This window comes from Spermophilus citellus (genome assembly GCF_964194105.1).
Source record: "Spermophilus citellus genome assembly, chromosome: 4".
NCBI classification, from domain to species: Eukaryota; Metazoa; Chordata; class Mammalia; order Rodentia; family Sciuridae; genus Spermophilus; species Spermophilus citellus.
The window spans coordinates 204,813,748-204,836,844 of record NC_138185.1 but is presented as its reverse complement, the minus strand read 5'-3'; the positions used below and the strand labels follow the sequence as shown (position 1 = coordinate 204,836,844).

Here is a 23,097-nt window from a genome sequence, read left to right as displayed (position 1 = left end):
AAAAAGTCAGCTTAAGAAAGAAAAATATTGCTTATCTGGGTAGAAAGGTACAAAGAGAAATGGCCAGGCTGGGATTTATAGTGTTTTGGTGGTGCTTGATTTGGAGAACAAGTTGAGAAGGGTCAAATAAGGAACTTGATTATTTTTCTTCTAGTAGTGATACATCAGTCATGTAGACCACCTCTCTAAATTAGAACCATGTTATGGTTTAGAATCTGCAGGTAAAGAGAATAGATAGCTTCCCTTTTTCTTTAACAAGAACCAAGACAAGCAGCTTAAGGGAGAAATTAGTCTCTGGGAAACGTACTTAAGACTGTCCCTTTGGGTCACTACAAATAGACATCCATGCCCAGGATGTGCGTAGGAGCTTGGGGGAGTTGTGGACATTTAACTGAGAACTGCTGAGTGGAGAAGCCTTCAAAGGCAAGGGGCAATGAGAGAGCCAGAAGCCAATCAGAGTGAAGGGAGGGAGAGGGGCATATAAAGACTAGGGGTTTGGGGTCTCTGTCTTTCTCTCCACTGTCTCTGTTCAAGCGGACTTCTGCCTACTGGGCAGGTATTCACAACTCCAAGAGGACAAGAGGGGTCAGGTGAGTGGGGATCAACTAGATAGCGATTGTTTGCATACAGTTTGTCTCTTTGCAGCTGCTCTGTGAGACAAATTCTAATCACAAGGACTAGTGTTCCCAATGTATTCTAGTTGTTTATGCTGCACCTGCTTAAGGAGCCTGCCATTGACATGTGAGCTCACAAATGCACACTTAAGAAACGCTGGGAATGTGTGGCTGTCAATTCAGGTCCACTGCTGTCTTATTCTGTCTGCATAGGGAGAGGCTGGTACTCTCGGCAATTAAGCGTCCATTTGTAAAACAGGGCAGCACTCTACACAGCCTTTTGGGTGTAGACACTGTGATCCTACATGAGACACTGCTTTTGGAGGTTTATCTTAGAAGAAGGGTGCATTAAGGAAGCAAGCTTTAAATACATTCTCTTTGGAACTATTTTCTTATGAAGATCATAAAATAGAATATTAGTCTATGAATGAAGAAATTCCAACTTCTGAAATACCTTTGTCTCAATTGTGAGCATTTTCTAATGCCTGGAGATGCATTGTCTCCTGGAGTAGTGCTTTGTTGGAATGATGAGACCAAACACAGCATTAGTGCAATATTGGAAATGCTTTTTAATGATCTGCTCTTACTCTTGGTTTCTAAGCCATTTGTGCAGAGACTTATTTCACATTATCATTTTAAAGAGACATGGGATAGGAAGACAGACCTCTTAAATGCCATTCTTTGCTAGTCCAAATGTTTTTCTAGTGATTACTTTACAAATTATAGTTTAACTATATAATTAAACTATATAATGAGAAAGTAGATGGCTATCAATACTTTTGTCCAATAAAATATAATCTGATGTATTCAGTGTTTGAGTGGAGATTCTTACTTTTGGCTGTTTTGGAATAATGACCAAGGGAATTGATAGATGATTTCAAAATAGAATTGTGTTGTCTGAGCCAATTAATCAAAGGTATATGTATTACTCTCCACCACAATGAAATCGACTTCTAGTTATATGTATATAGAAAATAATTTAGCTCACTTTAGGTTGTTTGGAACCTTAAGGAGAGATAAACTGTTCTCCTGATTGTCATCTTGTTCCTTACTATACTGATTAATGATGACCACTGAGAAAAAAATTTCCTAAGAATGTTGCTTGGAAGCGTCCCATTGACTTTAGGGGGCAATCATAAGGGAACTTGTATTCCACTATGGGAACTTGATGCCTCCCAGATGTTTCCGAAGACTCTGATGGGGCTGGCCCATAAACTTTATCACCCAAGGAACAGGAGGCAGGGGGATGGGAAAACCAGGTGGATAAATGTAGGTCATTGTCAAGATTCTAGCTTTTATTTGGAAAAATAAAAGCTAGGGAGTTCACAGGTGGTCAATATACTATTAGTAACCTGTTTTTATATTACTATAAAAGTCTTATTTTCTGCTTTGCTTCCAGCTGTCAGTGATGAACAGAGGGCTTCACTAAAAAGCACTTCTTAAATGTCATCTGCTTAGACTCTTTTGTGTTAGAGCTTTTCATTGCACCTTTGTGTTGCATGCTAATCTATAACTGTTACCTCAAGTCATTGTAGAAGAAACTAGAGCATAAATCCTAAATATTGAAAGTTTTTTATTTAGGTAATGTTTTTCTGCACACACCCCCACACACATACACAAATCACAAATATGTATATACATAAGTGTGTTCATATATACATCTATATATGTGTGTGTATCATCATACATAGGTATACACATATATAGGTTGCTTTATAGTATTAACAATGTTAGCTTTTACATACACATATATGCATTATTGTATCTTTATATAAAGCCTTTTATTCCCCTCCCCCGCCCAATTCCCCTAGATTGTCTTTCTGAACTTCATAATCACTCTACACAAAGGTTATATGACCTATCCAAATTCACACATAGTCGGTAGCAAAGCCAGGACCAGTAATGAAGTTTCCTGATTCCTAGCCAAGAGTTCTTTCCACTACAACAGCTGTCAGTTGTTACTGGGAAGGCCAGGAGAAGAAACTGATTTGGCTTCTCTGAAGTTGAGAATGATAGAGAGCGACTGAAATATCATCAGTGCTGTTGTTTCCAGGTCAACTGATCCAGGGCACTCCTACCTGTGGCTGAAATAGGTTTTATAAGTGACCATTTATGATAACTTGACATGTATTGTCTTTATTATGCTATTTTGCAGTATCATCTGGTGCTCTAGTTCTTTTAAATCATTTTATTGACTATTTTCAACTTCTAAAGGGTCTCATAGCTACATTAGTGATAAAAGTTCTAATGCAATATACTTTATCACTGCAGATATTCAGAACTAGAATCTCGAATCATATTTTCCCCAATTGCTAAGAGTGGCAAAACAATATAATAAAATTCTATTTTCAATATTTCTCATTAGTAAAAAAAAAACCCTTTAGATGGAAATGAATGTAGTAACAAAATTGACATTATTTTAAAGTTAAAACTTGGAAAGCCATTTCTTTTTCTAGACATTCTCTTTTGAGACCTTCATTTCTTTATTAAATTCATGGTTCAATAACAGAGATAAGGCAATTTTAAAGGTCCTTAGATTATTCACCCACAATTCACTTGGAAAGTAGTATAAGAAGTGAAAAATTACTATTTCATTACAGTGACAATGTAAACATAATCAACCCAACTGAGTGGACAATTAAGAATTTTATCTACTTAAAAATCAAACTACCATTACCAAATAAGGAACAAAAGAAAGGCGCTTGATGATAACCTCAATATGATGAGTACCTGGTAAGTCCAGGCTGACACATCAGACTGTGTCATTTGAAAATGTTTGTCCTGTAGGTTCTGGAGACAAATTCAACAATTGAAAGTTTTCTTTTTTTTAATTGAAAAATAAGGCAAACCCCCTGCATTCTGTGGGATACAGGGTAGGAGGTTAGTAGAGAAGCCCCCAAACATGAACTGTCTTCTCACATACACAGAAGTGTATTTCTCTCTCACATTAGCCTGGCCGGTCCAGGTGTCAAGTGAATCTACTCCTCTAGGTCTTTGAAGGACACAGGTTGCATTCTTAACCACTGCTCTGGCATTCCCTGAATGTCACGCTCATCAGCATTGCTGAGGCCAGTTCTCACTGTGTCTGTCACAGCCCATGAAAAAGGAATAGAAGAAAGTACAAGGCAGGTGTCTTTATGGAGAGGACTCAGAAATGGCATATGTCAATTCCTCTTCTTTTCCACGGACAGGAACATTATCTTAGCAACATACTTAGCTTCAAGGAACCCTGGGGAACGTAGCCTTGCTGGGAGGCCAGGTTCCTAAAGATGGGATGGGGAGAATATTGGAAATATTGGAGAGTGAAACCAGGTGGGCTCAATTACTCACAGAAAGAGGAGACAGTGTTACGGTTTCACGTGCTGACCCCCAAAAGCTCACGTGGGAAACAGTGCAAGAAGGTTTGGAGGAGAAATGATTGGGTCCTAACCTTAACCTAATCAGTGAATTAATTCCTGATGGGATTGAGCGGTAATTGGAGGCAGGTGTGGTGTGGCTGGAGGAGGTGGGGCATTGAGGGCGTCGCTTTGGGTTATATATGTGTATTTGACAAGTGGAGTCTGTCTCTGCTTCCTAATCAAGTGATCTGCTTCCCTTCACCACACGATTCCACCATGATATCCTGCCTCACATTGACCCAGAGGAATGGAGCCTGTTGTCTATGGATTGAGACCTCTGAAACTGTGAGCCCTCAAATGAACTTTTCCTCTTCTATAGTTGTGCTGGTCGGGTCTTTTAGTGGCAGCAGTAAAAAAGCTGCCTAAAACAGAAGGGATACAGGATGCAGGAGCAACTAGCAGTATCTATGACAACAGTGAAATACAAAGTGAATTGCATTTATTTAATCAGGAATAGTATTTATAGAAAATCATTAAAGATAAACAATTAGACAAACAATAAATTAATGCTGGCAGAACTTGAGTTCTTTAAAAATTGTGGCTCTCAAGTTTTCTATGTACTGTTTTCAGGTGTCTCTTTGGGATAAAAGACACACAGGGCACCTACACAGCATGAAGATTTAGTTGTGTACTTGTTTTTTTTTAATTTTCTCATGAGAAGATTTGAAAATAGCATGTAGTTTTGTGCAATATAAATAAATTAAAGATGAATGTCATTTTTAACACTGAAAAATGAACTTTTCTAAGTTGACTTTCTAAAAATGCAAGCTTACCATTTGACATTTCAATTTAAAAGAGCTATACCATCATCTTGTGTGTGTGTGTGTATGTGTGTGTGTGTATGTGTGTGTAATATTTACTAAAGTGAGTTATATATTTTTCTACCTCATTAAACTGGATATACTGAGTTCAGTTGAATTGATTTATTTTTTTCATTCAATGAATGTTGATTTGGTGCCTACTGTTTGCCAGTGTGCATAAGACTTTGCCTATGGACTTCAGGTTTAATCATCTCAGCAACCCAATGAAGCAGGTCAAATTTTCCCTATTTAATGAAGAAACCAAGTGTCAAGGAGTTTAAGTGATAACGTCTTCAGGGTTATATAACCAACTCTAGATTTGAGCTCCAGTCTCTAGTATTCATTCTATTTTTCTGTTTGCTTCTTTCAACAAGTACTTATCAAGCAACTTTGTTAGGTCAGGCTGCAGCTACAAGACATATTACTGGGGCTGGGGATGTGGCTCAAGCGGTAGCGCGCTCGCCTGGCATGCGTGCGGCCCGGGTTCGATCCTCAGCACCACATACCAACAAAGATGTTGTGTCCGCCGAGAACTGAAAATAAATATTAAAAATTCTCTCTCTCTCTCTCTCTCTCTCTCCTCTCTCACTCTCTCTTAAAAAAAAAGACATATTACTGTATGTCTTACTCTTTTTTTTCTGATACCAGGGATTGAACTCAGGGGCATTTAACCACTATGTCACATCCCAGCCCTATTTTATATATTATTTAGAGACAGGGTTGGACTGAGTTGCTTAGGGCTTCGTTAAGTTGCTGAGGCTGGCTTTGAACTCACAATCCTTCTGCCTCAGTCTCCTGAGCCCCTGGGATTACAGGCGTGCACCACCGTACCTGGCTGTAAGTCTTACTCTTGTTTAACCTCAGAACAATTCCATAGAGTAGATATTATTTCTCCATTGTACAGCTGGTGCAAACTTCTGAAGGATTTACAGGATAATTGTGGGAAAATGGGTGAAACAGGACTAAAGTCCAGAGCAGAGCTCTTTCCCTTAGAAACCAGCCTTTCATCTCACTGCTCCCACCTTGAAACACTGTACACTTGCTTCCCCTCCCTTGCCTCTCTACATTTCCATCAGTTCTACCAGAGAAACACCTTCCCAATCCACTTTCCATCCAAGGTGAGCCTATATCATTTTGGATATTGGACCATTACAATGGTTTCCTACTGGGCTTTTTGTTAATTGAACTATCTTTCTTTATTCTAATATTTACACCATCAAGAGATGGTCACTGCCACTGTGTAAAACATCCTATTTCAATTTTTCCATGATGAAAACTTCCCATTTGTTTTCTGATCTCCATGGAATAATATCTCATTTCATTAGTTGGACATACAAGACTCTTCTCAATTCAGCTGCAGAATCATCTCTCCTCATATAACTCCCACCCAACCCAACCCACATTCTATCCATGCCCAAGGCTTTCCTAATCTCTAAACCCATCACCTTTTTTACACCTGTGTACTATTATACATGATATCTTTGTGCCTAAGGTAGCTGTTCCCATTTTTTTCTGCCTGGAAAATTTCTACATGTATTTAAAGTTTCAATTGTAATTACAAAATTATAAAGTGGCTTCCCCAAATGAAATTGGTCTCTCATATATCTTAGTCAAGTGCAGTAAATGCTAATATAGTTACATGATTCACTATGGTCCTTGACTACCACAACCATCTGGGCCTTGCACAATCAGCACATATCTCACAAAGATTTTATTGGAGACAATGGATCAAAGACTTAGTTGCTAGAGATAGTGCAAAAGCAGTTGTGTTTTAGTTGTTATTTAGCAACGAAAGAAATCACTGACTGAACACTCTTGACAAATCCCTACACTTGGTACTATATAGGGATCAAAAAAAAAGAACAAAATAAATCTTCCCCTTAACTTCTTACCTTAGCTTAAAATTTAATTAAGTAGACTACTTTGGAAATTTGACCAATCATGTCCCTTCTTAATTTTTTTTTTAGTTTGTCCTTATTAGAATTTAAACTCATTGGGAATGCATTTTTCATTGTTTCTTTCATTCTTATTACTTTTTTCTGGTACATCTTTTTTCAAAGAGAGAATAACATTTTTCAAAAACACATAGAGTAATATGTTTAAAGTAAAAAATGAGTGATATAGCCTCTGTAGATATTATTAGAGATGAGATGAAATGTACATTCACTGAAAGAGGATTTGAATCAACCTAAGCAACAGGAAAAATTTAAGGAAATTAAGAAATTGATAATCTTGTCAAGAATATAGAAAAAAAATGAAAAAAAATGTATCTTAGAAATTAGCTAAATGTAACATAAATGCTACATAATAAACCACCCCCAAACTCAGTTCTTAAAACAGCAAACAATCATTTTCATACTTGTAGATCTGTTGATTTAGATTGGCTTAATCATGTGTGTCTATTTCAGGTTGCAGGTCCCTGAGTTGAGGTTGGATTCAGGTCTTTTCTATATATCTCCATCTTGTGGTTGGTGTGTTGGGGAGGAGCTAAGTGTTGGCATGGGAGGAACATAAACAATTGTAACCAGGAGGACAGGTATGGCAAATTGGTTATTTATTGTTCACAATTATTCATTGCCTCCTTTTGTTAGAATTGTGTATTCAAACTCTTGGTCATATAATTTTGCAAAAAGTTTCCATTAGACTAAATTGACTATATTTCTTAGTCTCACTGATGTTGGGATTAGCTAGCTGGTTTGTTTGGATAGTGGGATGTTAGGCAGAATCACAGTGTGCAATTTTCAGGAAAAGATCCAAGAGGCAATGTATTTTGGCAACAAGAAGGCTCTCACCTGATGTAACTCCCTCAATCTTGAACACTCAAGCCTCCAGAATTGTACAAAAAATTTATTTTCTTTATAAATTACCCAGCCTGTGGCATTCTGTTATAGCAACATAAAAGAGACTAAGATAGCTACCTACGTTTTCAAATCCATAGTACACTTCTGGAAATTTACCCTCAGAAATTCACTATGGTCCTTGACTACCACAACCATCTGGGCCTTGTACAATCAGTGCATATCTCACAAAGATTTTATTGGAAACAATGGACCAAAGACTTAGTTGCTAGAGATAGTGCAAAAGCAGTTGTGTTTTAGTTGTTATTTAGCCATAAAAGATGTTACTTACAAAGTTATTATTTGAAGAGCAAAAGATTGAAAATAGCCTAAATGTCTATTGGTTGAGGATGGGTAAATAAACATGGCATATCCATAAAATAAAATAATATGTACATATGAATATCAAATAATCCTTTATATAATAGTGTAGAAAATGTTAAGAAAAAAGCAAGGTGCATAAAATATGTAGGGTATATTCTGTTTTGTGTAAGTAAGGAGGAAATGTTTGTATCTGCAGAATAAAATTCTGAAGGCACATATAAAAAATGAATAAATGTGGTTACCTGGGGATGGAGAGGAGTAAGACAGATGGGAAAAAATTTCCAATGCATATTATTTTAACATATATTCCAAACTGTGCGAATATATTAAAACATAAAAACAAAGTGATTACCATTAGGTATACATTTTATTTATTGTAAGACGTAGGGTCTATGTTTAATGTTAAGTATTTGCATTTGGTCCTCTGTATCCACAGGTTCTGTATCTGTAGATTCAACCAACCACAGATCATGTACTGTATAGTTAGGGCTGTGATGGTGGTATCTATACTGAACATACAGACTTAATATTTTCTTGTCACATTCCCTGAACAACATAGCACAGCAACTATTTACATAGCATTTACATTGTATCAGATATTATAAGTAATCTTGAGATGATTTAAAGTATACTGGAGTTTATAGCAGCTCAATTCATAATAGGTAAACCATGGAACCAACCTAGGTGTCCTTCAATAGATAATGGGTAAAGAAAATGTGTTATATATATTCAATGGAATATTACTCTGTTTTAATGAGATTATGGCATTTGCCAATAAATCAATGGAGTTGGAGAATATCATACTAAGTGGAATAAAACAATCCTGAAAAACCAAAGGCTAATTTTTTTTTAATATGCAGATGCTAATTCACAATAAGGTGGGGGGCACTAGAGAAGAATAGCATTACCTTAGATTAGGTAGAGGGAAGTGAAGGGACCAGAGGGGAGGGGATGTGGGGATAGGAAAGATAGTAGAATGAAACAGACTATGTTTCAGTGTGCTATAGGATGTGTATTGATAATTTGCAAATATTGCACCATATGATATAAAGGGACTTAAGCACCCACAGACTTTCATACTCTTGGGCATCTTGGAACCAATATCCTGCAGAGACTGAGGATCAATTAAGACTCATCTTTGAATGAGATGATACTTGGAAAAAGCACTAGACTTAAACATCAGGTGTTTGGAATCCATGTCCCATGATTATTCATTGGTTTGGTCTCAAATCAGTCTCTTCTCTCTGGAATTCAGTTTTCTCTTTAGTAAAACTGGCTGAGCTTGATGGTTTCTCTTCTGGTTCTGAGTCACTTTTCTCTCCTTTAGCATATGATTGGAGAGTACAACACAGTCTTCATATTGCCCTTCAAATAACCTCATTTGGAAGATTGTTTCTTTAGTTTTAAGGAAATGAATCTGATGCTATTCAGCATAGGCACAGACTGGTTCACCGAGACAAAGGAGAGCTGGAAAACCCAAGATGGAATTTTTATTTCCTTCAAGGGCACCTCTATTGGATAACCCCTCCAACTGCCTTTTGACTGTGTATTTCAGATCAAGATTCAAAATCTCAGGATGGAAAAATAAACCTATATGAAGCTAAAAGAGCAGGGTTTTTGTCACTATAGCTCCTCCAGGACCTCATGTCATGAACGATGAATTGCTGTCTGGTGAATGGATGCCGAGCAAACAAAACAAGGTCTGTCCAGGAGAGCATCCTTCTTAACAGTGCTGCCCTTCAGTCCTATAGCTGATTGGAGCACATGGGCCTCATCTCAGACCTACATGTACAATTCAAGGTCATAGTATATGTGAAAACAGTTAAAATTAGGATAGTTTGTGTTATTGCTATAAGAAGAAATGGTGCTTCAAGATACCATTTTTGTAACCTCATGTTGAAGGAAGATTATTTTAGGGATTAGGATATATCTAACTAAAACTAACCATAAAATTTAAAGGCACTCAAAATAATGACTATGATATTCATCATTTTATATGAATTTCAGTAATACGTTATTGAAATTCATCACGGGTCACTTTTGCAAAGGACTAACATGCAACACGGAAGTTTTTATCTTGAAGTTGTCCATTTTTACAGCAGGTGAGGTTTTTCACTGGAGCTTGCACTGTTTGCTTCTTTATGATGTTCTTCCTTGGAGTGGTTACTGTACTAATTCTTACTGGAGGACCCTGTAGAATGGTTTTCTAAATTGGAAGCAATCTTTTTGATCAATCTACATGATCAAGGTCCCTCTGAGAAGATGAGTTTGAACTGAGAATCGAATAAACTGAGAACAGGGAGAAGAGCTTTCCAGGCAGAGGGAACAAAAATAATGGAGGCGTTAAACTGAGAAATAGTTGTTTGAGGAACAGAGAGAGAGAAGGCCATTGTGGCAGTCACATAGCAAGAGAGGATAAGACTAGGAAGAGGTAATGCTGGAGTAGCAGGAAGGGGGCAGATCATACAGGACGCTGTAAGCTTTGGTAATGATTTCAGATTTTATTCTAAGGGTCATCAGAGGACCCAAAATGGTTTTTAGCCAAGAAACCAAAGGAATTGAAATATTCTTCTCATTTTTGTGTAAGACTACCAGGGCAAGAATGGAAGCAAGAGGATCTGTTGGAGGCTACTCCTTTTTACTGGAGGCCTCTGCAGACAAAATACAGTTCTTTTATTTTGGTTTGCTTCCTTGTTCTTATTAAATCCAATAACATAAAAAACAACCCAAACCAAATTTCATAAGGATATTTATTATTTCACACATCTGAAGTCCAGTAGTAGAATATAGTCCAGAATTTGTGTCTTCAGCAATTCAGTGATGTCACCAAGAAGTGCCTTCAGCCACCTGTTGGTTTTACTTCATCCTCATCCTGGTAGCAAGATGACTGTTGCAGCTGTAACATTTATGTCCTCTAAGGACCAGTGCAGAAGTAGGAGAGAAATCGTCCTGTTATATGGCAATTTTTAGCAAGCATACTATGATTTATGTTTGCCCTATCCTTTCTTTTTTTTTTTTTAAAGAGAGAGTGAGAGAGGAGAGAGAGGGGAGAGAGAGAGAATTTTTAATATTTATTTTTTAGTTCTCGACGGACACAACATCTTTGTTGGTATGTGGTATGTGGTGCTGAGGATCGAACCCGGGCTGCAGGCATGCCAGGCGAGCGCGCTACCGCTTGAGCCACATCCCCAGCCCCTGCCCTATCCTTTCTTAACCAGAATTAGTTACTTCTGAACCTGTCACTGACAGGTTATCTCATTATTTCCTTGAGATAATCCTTTGGAGATGGAATGAATAATGGAAATAATGGAGAGTGAGTCCCTGACTACTGGAATCCAGAGAGAAATAAATATCCAATGCTTCACCTAATGTGTGCTACACAGCAGGACCTCAAACCTAAACCCAAACCATCTGACTAAAACATTTTTGGGGGACAGTTCAGAAATAATTTTCTGTTTCCAAGTAGGGTCATCCTGCCCATAACATAAAATGGAGATATTCAGCTAATGTTTCAAGCTTGCTTTAAAGAGAGTGGATATTATATACAAGACTGTCTCTTCTATGAAAGGCAATATTCTGGGAAGTTTACGCATGAGTACTGTTTTATAGCTCACAATCATCCTACGAAGTAGGTTGCTTTTATAAATCCATTTTGCAGAACAAAAATGCAAGGCCTAATTGACTTGATGAAGACCACACGGCAATTTTTGGCATTCTCCAATGGCCATATACATTCTTCTACAATTTTAAGAAGAAAATAAAAATGTATTCATGGCCATAGTTGGATTGTATACCTGAGCCTTTTTAAAACATTCTAAATAAATAGCTTCTCTGGATCTTGATACCCAGATCTCATTTTTAGCTTCCAAGGGCTCACAGGCAATATGAAAAGCAATAATCTTCAAGTTGAACAAATAAAGATCCGAAGTGATAAATTACCTCGAAGCAGACTCCAGAGGCAGAACTCTTCTATTTGACAACTCACAGGCAATAAAGACAGTGCCTAATTATTTTAAAAATACTTTTGGTGGGAGGAGAGTGTTGTTTTGTGGATATTGAGGTATTCATGTTTTTTGAGAGGGGTATTATAAAAGACAAAATCAACAAAATCGTAGGCTCTTTCACTTTGAGGCAAGTTATTTATTCCATTCAGTGTGGAGTTTTGTCTTTGTGTTTTTAACCTCTGCCTCGGTGTGTACTCTGCACTGTTATTGACCAAGCCATAGCTGCTGAGATGTGAAATTAGGTGATTTAAAGATTCACTTCTGATTCCCAAGATATGCTTCAGGGCATCCTGTGGTGTGCTTTAGGGCATAAAATGACCTCAAGCTGGGGCTAAAGGGTAAAAAAAATCTCCACAGTAACAATAAATATTGCACAGTAGCTAGGTGGTCAGACAGCAATGTTCTCAAAAATTTTCAAACTATACTTTCCATAAAATCTAGTGATACAGCAGGAAACTTAACTATGTCAATTGTTGGCTTATTATACGATGGAAGCCAAGTTGTTCAACATGGTGTAGTTTAAAGATTAAATTCACTTTTTTTTTCCCTCCCTCAGCTAATGATCAATGTGTGGAGCTAAACATAAACATAAAATCTTTGGGAGAGTTTGATCACATCCGGATTTTAATTTGTCCATGGTAATGAGGGGAAAAGGAGATGGTTATCCCTTGATTTGTCCACTTTTAAAGAAAGGAGTATTGGTGTCGAACACAAGATAATCTCACCAGGGCTTTCACAGATCTGTAATTTGCATAATCAGGAGTGAGGGGGTAGTCTTAGAATATAGTCTTCCAAATAACTTTTATATGTGTTACCAGAAAACAACGGAACATTGACTCAACACTTCCTGAGTGCGTTCATTTCTGTCCTCTGGCAGAGCTGCTATAAGCAAAACAATCAGAAAGTAGCAGAGGAAAGTAGGCAGAAAGAGAAACAAGGAATCTGGGTTAATTTCCAAACTGAATAATCAGCTTCCTACTAAAAAAAGAGAATTGGCAAGGCTGTATGGAAGGTTCCATGATTCCTCCATTCTCATTGTGGCAGCGGTATGTAAGCTGGCCAGAGGGACCCGCCAATACTATGGATAAACATAATCATTTCTCAAAGGCTTCCATTTAACTCACTATAATTTAAGATTACACAGCCCTACTTGCCCTGCATACATCTTCTTCTGTGTTGAGTCTACAAGTTTGCTTGAGAACCTAACAATCCTTGCTCTGAATGGTTTGTCAGCATGGAACGTTTTTATAGTTGGTGACACACTTGGGAATTTGCAAACTTGGCCTGGGAAAAAAAATCTGTCTTCCCTCCTTTAACCTTGGAAAAACTTTGGCCTGAAGTCCAGTGGCCCATATTCCCTGATTCTTTGCTCTGCTTTCTTTTTATGATTTTTAAGAAAAGAAGATAAATCCTGCTCATTTGTGTTGCTCCAGGTTGATACCAAGCAAAGCTCTCTGCAGAGACATCATGGGTTTCTGTTCCAAAGTAATGAACAATTGGTCTGGATTTTTTTTTCCTCCTTTGTACTTTCCTGGTTAAAATTATATTAAATGACCATACATGACTTTTAAAATTAATAAAAAGGAACAAAGAAAGAAAAAAAATAAGTTGCACTTTTTCACAGATATAGAAAATTGTTCCAAGATGGGGTGGGGGAAGGCTGTTTTAGAAGCAAAATATTCTTCAGGGTTCAAGTCATCTTCGTTACCACTGGGTCAGTTATTGTTGGTTTAAAGGATTCTGTTATAGCATGGTCAGTGTCACACAGTGACATTGTGATTTTCTTCCTCCTTGGTCTCTCCATCTGGGAGTAGATGTAATCCCTGACACCCATCCAGGAGAATGAGATGTTCCAATGAATAAAGAGATGTAAAAGTACTCCTACAGCTTAGGATAAAAGGCCCTATGAGTAGAGAATAGTGTTATAATTTGCAAGTCAGTACATGTTCAATAATTATTTGATTTATAGCCCACTAAGTTTTAAAACATCAAAAAGAAAAAGAGAAGAAAAACAAATAATTGCAATGTGCATCCACAGACCTTGGTGTATCATAATCGCGTGGTAAGCCTTATAGTCTGAGAAAAACCAGCATTGGTCTTTCTAATATAGATATGGAGCCACTTCTGATGTTTAGATCTCAAACCTGGGGCAAGAGAGGTATATATAGGTTCTTGAAATATAGAAATCTAAATTTTATATAATATCTTCAAGTATTTTATGTATAATATCATGTATATTATTTATATAAAATTTTAATGCAATCTACAGGTCTAGGAATTATGATGTATTAACCTGTGCTAGTTGGTTCACAAATATAATTTACTCTTACTCTTCACAACCATTGGTGTTATTATCTCTTCTTTTTTACAAATAAAGAAATGGAAGCTGATGGAAGTTAAATAAATTATTAAGTTTATTATACTAGTCTGGAGTCAAATTTAAAGATGCATTCTACACTGCTTCTTTATATACTTATTTTTATTAGTTCTTTTTAGTTATACATGACAGTAGAATCCATTTTGATATAATTATACAAGCATGGAATTATCTCTTGTTCTAATTAGGACCCCATTTTTGTGGTTGTACACAATGGTGGGTTCACTGTGGTATTTACATATATATACATAGGAAAATTATGCCAGATTCATTCTATTGTCTTTTCCTATCCTTCCTCCCTCCCTTTCATTCCTCTTTTTCTAATCTGCTGAATTTCTATTCTTTGCCCCCAATACACACCTTTTGATGGATTATCTTTCATGTATCAGCAACAACATTTAAACTTTGGCTTTTGGTGACTGACTTATTTCATTTAGCCTGATAGTCTCTAGATACATCGATTTCCTGGCAAATGACATAAAGTCATTTTTCTTAATGGCTGAGTAATATTTCATTGTGTAACATTTCTAGCAATTAGAAAAATGCAAATTAAAAACTACACTGAGATTTCATCTCACTTTAGTCAGAAAGGTAATGATCAAGAATACAGGTAACAATAAATGTTGGCAAAATATTGAATGTGGGAAAAATGGTGTACCCATACATTGCTGGTGAGACTGCAAATTGGTGCAAACACTCTGGAAAGCAGTATGGAAATTTATTAAAAAACTAGGAATTGGAACACCATTTGACCTTTTGCTATCCCACTCCTCTGTATATATCAAAAGGATTTAAAATCAGCATACCACAGTGATGCCGCTACATTAATGTTTGTAGCAGCTCAATTCACAAGAGCTAAACTATAGAGCCAAACCAGGTGCCCTTTATATACTTTTATATAAATTACTTTTAAAAATCACTGATATTTTGAAGCCCCTTTCAACTCCATGATTCTAGTTTTTTTTTTAATGGATTGTTTCAAACTACACTAAGATTTTATCTCACACCAGTCAGAATGACAGTCATCATGAATGCAAACAACAATAAATGCTGGAGAGCATGTGGAGAAAAAAAGAACACTTTTATACTATTGGTGGGGTTGTAAACTAGTGCAAACTCATGGAAATCAGTATAGGGTTCCTCAGAAGACTAGGCATGGAACCACCATATGACCCAGCTAACAACTCCTTAGTATTTATCCTAAAAAATTGCAGTCAGCGTACTCTAACAATACATGCATACCCATGTTTGTACCAGCACAATTCACAATAGTCTTAAAAATAGCCTTTACAAACTATGGAACCAGCCTAGGTGTCCATCAAAAGATAAATGGATAAAGAAAATGTGATATACATATACAATTCAGTCATAAAGAAAAATAAAATCATGTCATTTGCAGGAAAATGGATGGAACTTGATACTATTTTGTTAAGCAAAATAAGCCAAATTCAGAAGGTTAAGGGTTGTATGTTTTCTGTCATATGGAGAAGCTAGAGAGGAAAAAGGAAAAGAAAGTTAGGGGATGATCATATGAAAAGTAAAGGGAGATCATAGAATAGAGGAAAGGAACCATCAAGTGGAAGGGAGGGAGAGGGGGGAGAGCTAAGAAATGATACTGACCAAATTATATTGTTATATTGTGTGCATGTACAAATACCTAACAACAAACCCCATTATGTATAGCTATAATGCACCAATAAAAATGTGGAAAAAATACAGACTGTTCATCATTATAACATAAGAATAGCAGGAGTAGCAAATATTGGCTTCTATGAAATGGCTATTTGTTTTTAAGAATTTAACCTTTATTTATTTGTTGTTGTTTATTTATATTTATGTAGTGCTGAGGATCGAACCCAGGGCCTCACCTGTCCTAGGCAAGCGCTCTACCCCTGAGCCACAACCCCAGCCCTATGAAAGGCTATTTTTAAGAGTTTATTTGTGTTCTCTTTTATGCACTTTTTCTACCACCATACAATTGATCCAAATTATGTTAGTGAATGCAGTCTTTTGGATGGTGTCATTTTTTCTCCAAGATGCATTTCTCTTTTTGTTACAACACAGTCATTGTGGTAGGAATGAGGTTGTTTGGGATGGTGGGAACCAGAGTAATTTTCTCACATGCAAAGGTAATAGTATGTTTATGCACCATTTGAGAAGTAATAAAATAGTAAGGATTATTATTAATACTAAATAAACCGTTAAAATGTCATGAAAGAAAAAGATGCTCAAGAAAACATGTGTGATTTTCAGTTTCTTATTTTGATTGGAGCCCTGAGAAGTGAAGTTGAATCTGAGATCTGTGGGTTATGATGGAATCATCCAGGCACAGATCGAGGAAGGGGACCACCTAGCACAGAAGCAAGACAACAAGGCTCTGGATGCAACAAACAAGAGGAAGAAGAATGGTTCAAGTGGAAATTGGTAATGTGGCATTCTGTGTCGGACACTGACACTTATGCTGAGTAATATAGGAAGGAGAGTAGAATGAAACAGACTATTAATACCTATGCACATATATGACTGCATGACCAATGTGGTTCTACAACACGTACAATCAGAAAATTGATAAATTATGCCCCATTTGTGTATGATATATCAAAGTGCATAAATGCATTCTATTGTCATGTATAACTAATTAAAACAAATTTAAAAATTATTTTAAAAAATTATGCTGATCATAATAGGAAGCATAGTGAAGGTTTAATTAGAGGAGTGACATGATATGACTTGTATCTTAATAAGGTCACTCTGGTTGCATCTAGAGGAATCGACTAGAGGAAAAGAAAAAAAATATGAAAGCATTCATCTGATCCCATTGAGTCCTGATGGAGGCTTATAAAATAATGACAGTAAAGATGGAGTAAAGTTGATGTTTATGAGAGGCATCTAGAAGACAGAAGCAGTGCTGTCAGTTTCTGGGGACAGTTTTTATCCTCCTCTTTCCCTGCCCTCTGAGTTTGGGATAAATTAAAGTATATCCACGAAAGATCTCATTATTTGAGGGAAAGTTAAATGTACACCACTTCTTTTCTGTTGCCTCTTTCCAAGTCTAGAATGTGAAAGGATATATCTATGCATCATGGAAAGAGACATGAACTTCGGGATTTTCTCTGGAAGGGAATTCTGGGCTCTAAACCACTTGTGCATCCCCCAAGAGGTGGAAAAGCAGAATGCATCCACTCTTTAAAAAATATATTTGATGACCTATAATTTATATATTCCAGTAGGCATAATGGACTCTCAAATCTCAAAGATATCCACAATATAACCCTGGCATCTGTGAATGTGCTATTTCATGCTAAAAGGAACTCTGCATATGGGATCAAGGTTATAAGTTTTGAAATGGAGATAGTATCTTGGATAACCCAGGTGTGCCCAGTCTCATCACATGAGTTCTTAAAAAAGAGGAAAACCTTCTTTGCTTGGGTTAAGAAAGAAATAGCACTGTGGATGAAAGGTCAGAGAGATATGTGGCTCTACTGGGTTTGAAGATGGATAACAATGTACCACACAATTCACCTGTTTAAAGTGAGAACTTCAGTGCTGTGAACTTATATGCTATGATTATGTTCCTATAGATTTACCTGTTCTGCCCATTTTATATAAATGGAGTCCTATAACGTGTGGTCTTTTGTAACTAACTTCTTTCATATAGCCTAATGCTTTTGTCAGTCATGTTGTACCATGTGTTAGTATTTCATGGCTTTATATTGATGAATAAAATTCCTTTGTATAGATGTACCACATTTTGCTTATTCACCCATCAGTTGAGTTGTTTCTACTTTTTGACTATTATGGATAATGTTGTTCTGAGCATTCATGCACAAGTTTTTGAGTGAACTAAGCTTTCATTTCTCTTGGACATGTACCTAGGGATGGTATTTCTGGATCATATTGGAATGCTATGTTTAACATTTTGAGGAGTTGCCAAATTGTTTTCCAAAGTGGGTATAATATTTTATAATTCCACCAGCAGTTATAAAGAGATCTAGTTTCTCTGTAACCGCAAGAACACTTTATTGCGCCTCTCTCTCTCTCTCTGTCCCTTGTGGTGGGTGTAAAGTGGTATCTCATTGTGATGTTGCCTCGAGTTTCCCTGATGCAAATATTAACCATGTGTTCATGCGCCTATGTTTTCATGTGCTTATTGGATTTTTGTGTACTTTATCTGTAGAACTATTCAGATCCTTAGCCCATTTGTAAATTGGGTTGTTTATTTATTTATTTTTTAAGTATTGAGTTGTAAGGGGACCTTTTTATATGTTCTAGATAAATGTTCTTTATCATGTATTTGATTTGCAAATATATGCTGCCATTCTGTGGGTTGTTGTTTCATTTTTTGATGGTCACCTTTTGAAGCACAAATGTTTTTAATTTTGATAAAGTCTAATTCATCAAAATTTTCTTTCATTCTTACATTTTGGGAGTAATAGTAAATTAGTGCCTAAACAAAAGTTACAGAAGTTTATTCCTATGACTTCTTTTTAGAGTGTTATATTTTTAAAAACCATATTTTAGGCTACATATTACATATTTGACACTTTTTACATTTAGGTCTCTGATACACTTTGAATTGTTTTTATGTGATGTGAGGTAGGGATTCAACCTTATTCTTTTTCATGAGTATATCTAGTTGTCCCAGAACTATTTGTCAGAAGAACTACTCTTTCCTCCCCAAATTGAATTGTCTTGGCACCTGTGTTGAAAATCAATTGACCATAAATATGAGAATTTCTTTCTGAATTCTTAGTTCTATTCAGTTTATCTATCCATCTCTCCTTGTGCCAGTACCACACTGTCTTGATTACTGTAGCTCTTTATTAAATTTTGAAATTAGGAAGAATGACTCTTCCAACTTTCAATTTAAAACTGTGAACGCTAGTTCCTCTTTCTCAAGATTATTACCTCACTTGCATTTCCGTATAAATTTTAGTGTCAGCTTGTCATTTTCTACAGAGGTGCCAGCTTGGATTTCACAGGGCGTGCCATGAATCTGGAGATTAATCTTAGTAATATTAAACCTTCTGATCTGTGAAAATGAGATATCTTTCTCTCTATTTAGATCTTTTTTAGATTTTCCTCAACAATGTTTTATAGTTGACAATATAAGAATTTTGTTCTTTTTTGGGGGGTTAAGGTCCTTTCTATATGTTTTGGAAGGCACTCATTGTTAGAGGATGACCAGCAAAAAGATGCAAAACAGAATGATCTGGCTCTTTCCAAACTCCCCATTAAGGTAATTCATTCTTTCTCCCCTGAGGAGAAAAAAGAGAAGGGTAAGGAGAGGAAGAATTCAATGAGACTGGAAGTGTTCTTCTTACATAATTCTCTCTGAGGAGCAGAAGTTCCTTTTACATAACATGACTAAAGGAAAATGCAGATTCTTTCTACTAGAAAGAATGTGGAAGTTGATTGGATACAGCAGTTAAAGGAGGAGGACTGTCAAGAATAGTTCTCTAGTTTTTTGTGTGAGCAACTGGATATGTAGTAGTGGTTTTTGATGGTATATATTTAGAAGATCCATTTTGGTGGTGTTATAGAATGAGATTGTTTGGATAAGTCAGATTTAAGGATCCTTTGAAAAATATGGGTCAAGGTGAATATATAGTTAAAGATATGTAGTTATGGATCTCAAAGAAGTCTAGCAGCAAAGTCAATTTGGATTGGTTGGAAGATTTCTAGTAAACAAAGTTGTGTAGAACAGTTGGGGTCATCTAGGAAGAGTTTATGATTTGACCAGAGAACAGAGCCCAGAGCTAAGTTATGCATAGAGCAGGATGAGTCAAGGAACTTGAGAAGAGGTGGACATGTCTGTGGTAGGAGAAAACCAGGAACCTAGCTTCCTGAAACCGAGAACAGAGAACATTTCAGATAGGAACAGTGTGTTAATACCACAGAGAAGACAGGTCAGCAGAGCAAAGCCAACTAAATGTGGAAACCTAGAAGTCATTGGTGACTTGGCAACAGTTGTTTCAGGGGGATTGTAATGGAGTGGAGACAACATTCTGAAGGACCAAGGAAGCAGAGCGAGAAGGAAAAACAGAAATAGTGATGGTGAATTTTAAAATGTTGAGAGGCAGCTGACTGAGGAAATAAAGAGTTGAAGAATGTTTTCAAAATATGGACTTACTTGAGAATGTTTAAATATGGATGGCAAGGAGACCACAGAGAGAACAAAGTTGAACAGGAAATCATGAGATGGGGCCATCCATTGGGTTAGGGTAGGAGGAACACATGACTACAACAGGGTCTACAGCAGAGATGAGGTGTGATCTTTTGGAAAGACCACCCAACCCTTGTTGAGGAAGGTTGTTGGGAGGGTATTATTAGAAAGGCTTGGTTTTCTCTGTGAAGTATAAGGTCAGTTCACTGACTGAAGAAGTAAGAGTTGGGAGGAGACTATAGACAGTGTTGAGATAGTCCTTATGATGAAATGAAACATGAGTAAACAAAACATACAACACAGTATTGATGGATGCTATGGCAGATCTGTGTTTATGTGCATCAGAGAGCTATTACTGAAGGAGGGACAGGCAAGTGATGTGATGAATCCTAAATGCAGATGACCAGGGCAATAATATAAAGAGATAGTGGGTCTAGACTAAGGTCCTTCCCAGCTCTTTCTTGTATCCAAGAGGAGGCTACAATCAATAAAACCATCTTCCATATAATAGGTATTTGAGAAGGACTCGATGGCTATGTATGAGTGCCAACAGCCAAACTCTTGTCTTTATTTTCCCACAGGGCTAGACAGTGTTTCCAGTTCTGTTCTGCTACCCAGAGCCAAGGATGACTTTATAGAACAAGTATTCCTACCTCGGTTTCCTCTCCCAGCTGCCGGGTGCTAACAGCTTGGAGTATTTTCTTACAGTCATATGATTGGTAGCAACAATTCAGAATAAGACTCCAGACAGTAATTTGTGCCATCAAATTAGAAAAGGTCATTGCACTAATCCTGAACTGGAATGGAAGTGGAGAGACAGATGCAACTGGCAAGGCTAATTTTGTCATGTGGCGTGCAAGTGCATGTGACAAGCTAGTGGTCCCAACCTTATCTGAGATAAGAGCCTATAACCTTTGGATAGGATCAGATGTTGAGGAGAGAAGCCCTGACACTGTGAATTACATGGGTTGCCTGTGTACTCAAGAGCAAGCTTTCGTGCTTTCCCTAGCCATAAAGAATTCCAGAATGCCATAGGCAGCCTTTCTCTGTTCTCTCCTTTTCATCTCTGCCCGGTGAGACTTTTTGTGTGTGTGCCTTGGCAAGCTCACAGCTATGCTGTGAAGCAGGTTGCAGCGGGAACATTTATCACTTATTATGTGCTGAGGAAAATAAAAGAAATAAGAGTTGAACAAACTAAGCAAAGTAAAGCAGGGATTGTTGATCAAGGAGATCAAGGAGTCAAGTTGCTAACTCTCAGATAATGCCCATATGGTAAGCACATTTGTTACTGGATTAAAATACTAGGTGTGTTTCTCTATGGATTTGTTGTAAAGAAAATGAGTGGTTATTTTAATATGTTGTCAGGAAATAAGCTTAGTAATAGAGCATAAATGAACACTTTGGGTGGAAAATCAGAATGCATTTCAGCATTAATCCCCCTTGCTTCCTAAATATTCAGTATTTAGAAATGATGCAGGCTTATCTTTGATTATTAGGTTTGGAAACATTTTACCTTTCAGTAATTGACTCAGAGTAAATGGTTGAAAGTATTGTTGCTTGGTCATGATGATGATGATAATAATAATTATTATTATAGCTACTATTTGTTTTTTACTCTGTGCCAGGCACTCTGCTAAGCCCCTTGCATGCATTGTATCATGTAAGCCACACAACAACCTTGTGAGCTGGTACCTTTGTTTTATTTTAGGGATATCTTTTTAATCAGCAAGGAAACCTGGCACTACAAAGCAGCAGGGTCAAAATTCACACCACAGTCTATTTGTCTCTAGAGTCAGTTTGTACCTAGGCTCTTTTCTGTTCTGCCATTTAAATAACTCTGATTTGACTGTTTCCAAGTATGTTTCCTCTGTATGAAATCAGAATAAATAAGAGCATCATTGTCATCGGGATTTAAGGATAAAATGAGAAATCACATATAAAAACTCTGATATTAATGTTAAGTACGTAGAAAAACACTCCAGTAAATTATTTGCTATCATTTTTACAACCCTGGAGTGAATTATATGTTTTACTTCTTGTGTCCTCTTTCCAGATCTTTGGTCAACTTGCCTTTGAACTGATTTTCTTACAGAAGCTTGAACAAGGGCTGACCTACCCATCAATTCTTAATTGTGATCAAAAGCTCATATCAGCTAACTGGTGCACAGGGGTATGGTTTATGTCAAGGGTATAAAGGAAAGCCCATGCAGCCTCTGGGAAACTATATTCAAAGCTTCAGTTTTGCAGTTATATTCTCTGTTTAGCTAAATAGTCTGCAAAAGGGAAAGAGTATGAAGCCGCAAGTTCTTCAAAAACAATTTGGTTCATTCAAACCCTGTCTTTCTAAGGAGGGACAGTAAAATCACGACCACCCTAAAAAAATGCATGAAGGTCTGTTGGTGTGTAGGTTTCCAGGTCATCTCCCTGGTCTTTGTTTTTCCTATTTTCACCAGGTTGCCATTTTAAACCTCACTTGGGATTACTACCAGCAACCAAAGGAAAGAACTAGAGATACCTGTGATGTGTATTGAGTTTTAAAATAATTATATGCACTAAAAGAAGCCAGACAAAAGAGGA

General features: G+C 36.9%; 1 protein-coding gene across 9 annotated transcripts in view; it reads left to right on the top strand.

Annotated features, from left to right (window-relative positions):
- The first annotated feature begins 493 nt into the window (after nt 1-493).
- The window catches only part of DIO2 (iodothyronine deiodinase 2), a 231,957-nt gene continuing 209,353 nt past the window's right edge, over nt 494-23,097 (top strand). For 5 of the 9 annotated variants that reach the window (XM_081290480.1, XM_081290473.1, XM_081290472.1 and 2 more), the window contains exon 1: nt 21,453-21,593. The gene's annotated coding sequence lies outside the window, so the exon portion shown is untranslated. Of the gene's footprint in view, nt 591-21,452; nt 21,793-23,097 lie in introns of those variants that run through there. The other 4 variants (XM_081290475.1, XM_081290477.1, XM_081290479.1 and 1 more) reach the window with 3 other exon arrangements.